Below are 6,798 nucleotides of genomic sequence, written 5' to 3' on the forward strand. Positions count from 1 at the left end.
TTGGTAGGACCGCGAGGCGGTGTCTACAGTGGTGTCGCCATCGGTACGACTGCCATGTGAGAATCTAAACATAATTATAACTTAATGCATGTGTGAGTCTTCCCTACCCGGGTGCGCCAGAACTACTCTCACTGCTAGAAACCGTGTACGCCTAGAGTGCATGAGAATGTAAAGTTCATGGAGCAGGTACTGCCAATGCGAGGTTATCAAAAAGCTTTGCCGTGACGCGTCTCTTGTGTTAGGACGAGGCTCATGTGTTGGGCAGTCGCGGAGTGCTGGTAAAGTGTACATCCACTGCAGTGTGAGTAAACCAAATCTATTCGAATAGCCGTGCTCGCGGTTATTGAGCACCGGGACGTGTATTACACTTGGCTAGACTCTAAATTCTTAACTTGTGTGGGATGGGTTATTGCTGTCACGCCCGGAATTTCTATCCAAAATTCCAAACGCTTACATGTGTGTGAACCCTCGTCCAGGAATCAGCCGAGCCACACAATAACAAATTGATAATAGAGTACAATTATTACTCTTAATTAATAAGTGAATAAAATGTCATTACAGAGGTAGATAGATCCTCTCAATCAATAAAGATCTAAGCAGCGGAAAATAAGATAAACGGCGCAGACGACTCCACTCCACAGGCATCTTGACCAGGGCTACACCTAATCCTCCACACCACCAGCATCACTGTAGAACTCCTCCTCTGATGAATGATTGCAAGGTGAGTATATGACATACTCAGCAAGCCACGCAGCAATTATGCAAGTGCACAGGGTAACAAAGGATGGCATAGTAGGGTTTCATTTGCATAAACAGCATTTAATAAACATTTCAGAATTTAATAAAACAGTTAAGTAATAATTAAACAATATTAATCCAACGCTATACAACATACCCTGTTGCATAGGCCCAACCATTCTGAACAACCATCCCGGCTGCACAGTTCTATCTCCAAACCAGGAATATACCATTCCAAACCAGGAGCTAATCAAATTATTACCAGTTATAGCATCTTTCATTATGATGAGAGGTGTGAGACTAATCACGAAAGACATTGTTAGACCCGCCCATAACCGCGGGCACGGCTATTCGAATAGTTTTACTCTGGCCAGAGGTGTACCACTGTACCCACAAGACACAGCCCCACAACATGTCACCATGTGCCTCAATACCACCACGGTACCTCGGAAAGGAGCTATGACAGTACCCCTCGCACAACACAATCCACCACAGCGCACCGTTCCTGGATCATAATCATCCCCTTATAAACAAGGCATGGACTCCCCAGTGACCCCCGTGGGCTTATCTCCACCACTTCCCAGTCTGGTGCCCCGCAATGAACCATGCTATACAAAAGGTAAAGCCGTTGCCCACGCTGGCTTGTGGTTGGCACGGTTAATGTTTCACAACCGAAACTCGTGAACCGGTCCTTAATTGTCATGAGCACGACCATCAAAACCATGTGCTCACAACCCACCATTATCAGGTTTTAGTTGGCAAATTAATTAATTAACCAATCATGAATAACCATCATGAGCTATCATGAAGCCATCATTAAATAATAGTGAGTCATAAGTTATCCTAATAGTGTGCTAAAGTTTCTAAGCATGGCTAAGCAATCACATCTAATATCTAGCTGAACCAATATATAAAGCTCAACTAATCAATTTATAATAACCCAAGGTATCAAGGAATAAAGTAATCAAGAACAAAAGGGCTACAACAAACAATAGGTTAATTCCACCCAATGACATTTGAAAATAAGTGCAATAGTTGAATAGAAACAATAGCTTTAAACGGGATCAACATTCTCAAAGGGTTGTTTGGGATCTGTGTGACTTGCCTTGCTGGCCTTGGAACTCTTCAAATTCTTCTCCTGCGAAAACGGACTCTCCGGAAACGTCGGAATCTAAAGAAAAAAGAGCAAAAACACCAAAATAGCACATAAACAAGCATGAACAGTACATGTGGATATTTTTAACATGTAGATCTCAATTTTAGAAAAATTTAGAGACTTGAACCAACTAAATCCGAGCTAAGATGAATTAGTTATGAATTTTTAAAGATTAAATCGGATTAAAACACTTATATGGATTTTAATTGAATTATGACGCAATAATGAATTATTTTTGAAAAGGAAAAGAGGATTTATTGCATCAGCGGCTAGGGTTTGCGGTGGACCAGGTGCACGACGGCGGTTCACGAGATTGGACGGCTGAGATCTATCCTACCCACAACGGACGGCCGAGATCGATTGAATCCACCGCGGCTCATGGATGGACGACGACGATGACGTTAGCGACGACGTCACCACCGGTGGCGACTGAACCGCGCGAGCTCGCCGGCGAACCACGACACGACAGCGCGAACGGAAAGCCTCTACGGGTTGCGGGCGGCACGGCGAACTCACCGGCGACCAAAGCGACGGCGGACGATGACCGGACGACGTTGGCGACGAGGAAGAAGCGGCGGCAACCTTCGGCTTGACGACGGCGACGGAGTTCCGGCGGTCGACAGCGACGGCGGAGGGGCGGACGAGGACGGCGACGCGACGGCGACCACGACGGTGGCCTTCCCGAGCGACGGCGACTACCGGAGCGACGGCGGCGCACGGCTGGAGTGACGGCGACGGCGGCGTTAGACTGCACGGGGCTAGGGCGCTACGGGCGGCGATGGACGAAGGCGAGGGTGGCGGCGGGTAGCGGCGGGCTTGCGGGTGCTTTTATAGCGGCTAGGAGGCGGCGACAGAGGCCCACGGCGACCGGCGGCGGGATGGAAAGTCTAGGGTTCGGAGGAGAGAGTCCGATCCGATTCGACCTCGAATCCACGAATTTCCAAACGATTTTAGCCGATGATTCCAAAAGAGAAAAGATAGAGGAGATCGAGAAGATCATTTCCCCTCTATCGATTTCATCGGAAACGGAAAGGATCGGCCGGATTGGAATGGCGGTGGCGGCGCGGCGTGGCTAGGGTTTTGGGCGGCGGCGGCGGCGCGAGGAAGACGAAGACTGACAGGTGGGCCCCACCTGTCAGCGGGCGGACGCGCGCACGGGCGGCGGCTGCGGGCCGGCTTGGGCCGAGGGATAGAGAGAGGGTTTTGGGCCGTCTTTCGGCCCAAAGCCAAAAGAGACTTTTAAAAACCTTTTTTAATTTAAATTATTCATGAAATGCAATTCCATTTATTAAAAATACTTCCTTAGCTCAAATAAATCCCAGAAAAATCTAGGAATTATAGAATCAAGCAAAGTATTTAATGAAATTTTATCTGGCCCTATTTTACATTGGAATTTATTATTTAAAATTAGATCTTCTTTTCAAGGCTTTTAAAATCAATTCTAATAATTCCAATTAAACAACAATTTATATAGGATTTTTAGGATGTGACAATTGCATGATGATTTTATGCTGTTGGAGCCACTTCCTGAGAGGCGGGAAGGTGGACGTCCTCAGAAAACCATGACGACTCAATGGCAGGAAGCTATCCTTAGGATCACAATGGATGGTGGACAAAACCGTCGTTGTTTAATGTGAACACTGGTACTAAAATTTGATTAGTCTATGCTAGGTCTTAGGCTTGTGAAAAGAATTACAAAATTGGCTTTGCACAAAAAAACCATAGCCATCCTTTGAATTCCCTATCATGTGTATTGTCGCTGTGGTGGCTTGCTGAGTACGGTTGGTACTCACCCTTGCAATATACAAATTTAATCAGAGGCCGGACATGAAGCTTCGGAGGATCCCTACGCTTACAACCAGGAGGGTGATGGAGACGATGGCGCTCAGTAGGTCTTAGTTACGGTCGTTGCCTGTGGCAATGGCGTGCCGCTACCTTAACTCCGCTGCCTTATCTACTTCTGCTTTTGGAATGTATTCCGGACCGCTCGGTCCGATGATCTAAGACTATGCCTGCGGGCTTATGATGTAATAATTCGCTCTAGACTCTCGTGTATGTGCATTTGGTAATTCGGCTATGTACTCGTGTGTACCAGACTACTTGATCCAGGGAAATGGTATTGTTTACACGATTGATTCCTGTTATAAAAACGGGGGTCCATAGAGCTGGTATCAGAGCCATACAACTGTAGGAAAAAACCAAATGGCGCCCCACCCCTTTTTAGTTGGCCAAGGGAGAAATTCCCATTTAGCAATACTTTCAAAAATAAAAACACTATGTTACAAAACTCTATACGATTTTCATCTTACTCTTAACTATTTTCGTTACAAAATGAGTTTTACTTTTAGCTGACTTTGGGCTTCGTAAAATTAGATGGCAGATCAGGATTCGCACACTATCTGGGAGATGAGCATACCCCGCTCAGAGGGATACGTCATGGAGCTACATCGGTTGATGAGGCGCCTAAGGTACCCCAAATTTCCGATCTACCGAGTGAGACAGTGTGGACCCATTTGGGAGGCCCGGATTGAGGTTCATCCACGAGTTCCTTCAGAGTCAGAATACAGCTTTCCGACACGCCACCGTCGCGTCTTACCGGAGACCGCGATGTAGGACGCAGCCCGGGAGGCCTTCCTCCGACTTAGCTCTATTCACCGAGCTGAGTTGGCGAGTACCGAGTTTGCTCACCATCCGTTTCGGGAGGAGAGCAACTCTGTCTGCACAGTCTAGGACACACCTTGCTGCTACAACCCGATGGTGACTCGACTATCCCGATGGGCTGAGGCAGTAGACGACTTCTACGGGGAGGCTCTGTTAGAGATCAACGACCAGCAGAGGCGTTTGGGAGAGCTGGAGACCGAGGTGACTGACCTCACAGTGCAGCAGCTTCAGCTAGAGGAGGAGCATCAGGCTTGGGGCAGTGAGATAGACTCACTGTAGGCACAGCTCCAGGTCCACGGCGACCAGTTCCAGCAGCTATCAGATCAGTACAATGATCACCGCGGGATGATGGATACACTCGAGGAGCAGCTGAGAGAGAATCAGGAGCACGTCAGCCAGCTTGAGGAGCAGCTTCGAGCAGCTACAGTCAGCACCGCAGGAGCTTCTACTTCCTCAGCAGTAGGGCGTGACCGCTACTTCTTCCTTACTCCGCCGTACCCACCAGCGTTCCATGCTCTTTTGGGAGAGGTTGATATGCTAGCTACCGAGTCAGCACCTTACCTGGTGGACCCGACAGTGACACAGCCACCTGCCCCAGAGAATGTGCACACTCCACTGATCCCTACTCCGTCACCGCAGCTGGGTTCCAGTTTGGAGACTCCGATCCAGGTCGACTCCGAGACAGAGGGGACCGACACTGAGCTAGAGATAGAGTCGGACATCACTGATCCTTCAGAGGACGAGACTCCTGTCCACCGCATCACCTTTATCGGAGGCCCTCGTACCCTCAGCACTGCCCGCAAGAGCACACGACCCCTGGGCAAGAAGCCTAAGCCAGATCCAGAGGCCACTACTTCCGAGCCGTGGGGACTCAGGTTTGCACGAGCCAGCGACCACCCTCTTCCTACCCCAGGATCCTGCGGATGGCTGGATGACTAGATTGGAGGACTATTGCAGCTTCGATCTCGCTTCAGATGGTTTTTGGATAGCATGCGAGACGCCCCCCTACCTAGATTGACGAGTAGCTTGATGATTAGTTCGATGTATCTTTTAGATGAACTTTATTTGGACTGCGTATATGTGCAATCGATTGCATAATGACTTATGTATTATCTGTGGAACTCTGTGATGTTCTTTATGATATTATTATCGTTGTGTTATGAATGAGTTTATTCCACCATGCTTACAAAACAAAGTACATATCAAAACAACTCCCTTAACGGGATAAAACCATAGGGGCTAGTTAGGAAATTAGGTTACCTACCTAATTGGCCTACACAGATGACAAGCCGACGTCGGGCGTCAACCAGCAATGAAGAAACTCAAGCACCCGACCAAACCACCCTGGCCGGAGTTATGGCCACTCAAACCCAACTTCTGCAAGCCATTGCAAACAATCAAGGCAACCATGGAGGATCGAGCTTTGGAGAGTTTATGAGGAATAAGCCACCCACTTTCGTTACGGCAGACGAGCCTATGGAGGCAGAAGATTGGCTACGCATCGTAGAGAAGAAACTGACCCTTGTCCGGGTGCGCGACGCCGACAAAGTGATCTTTGCCGTAAACCAACTGGAGGGACCAGCTGGCGATTGGTGGGATACTTACAAGGAAGCTCGGGAAGAAGATGCTGGAGAACCCACTTGGGAAGAATTCACTGCAGCTTTTCGTGAGATCTTTGTGCCTGCTACAGTGATGCGCATGAAGAAGAACGAGTTCAGATGGCTGCGACAAGGAAATACAACGATGCAAGAATTTCTGAACCGGTTCACCCAGTTGGCCCGCTACGCAATCGGAGACCTCGTAGATGAAGAGGAGAAGATCGACATGTTCATCGAAGTGCTGAATGACGAGTTGTGTGGGCCTATGATTGGACAAGATCATGAGAGTTTCTAGAGCCTGATCAACAAAGTCGTTAGGTTGGAGAATGATCAAAGGACTATAGAGCACAACCGCAAGAGGAGGCTAGCTATGAATCGCCCACCTCAGGGAGTGCCTCAGCGACTCAAAGGAGCCACTTCGTCTGGATGGAAGCCCACTATTGTGACAACCAACTGTCCCGCTGCACCTAACAATTTCAATAGGCCAGTTGCGATTCAGAACCGCAGCCCCACACCACCCCTGGCTGCCCCTAGGGTCAAGAAGAATGTGGACTGCTTCAGCTCCGGGGAGTATGGGCACTATGCCAACAACTGCCCACATCCACGCAAAACTCCTGTCCGTACTGGCGCTAATGCAATGACTGT

This window comes from Oryza glaberrima, chromosome 11 (assembly GCF_000147395.1).
Source record: "Oryza glaberrima chromosome 11, OglaRS2, whole genome shotgun sequence".
NCBI classification, from domain to species: Eukaryota; Viridiplantae; Streptophyta; class Magnoliopsida; order Poales; family Poaceae; genus Oryza; species Oryza glaberrima.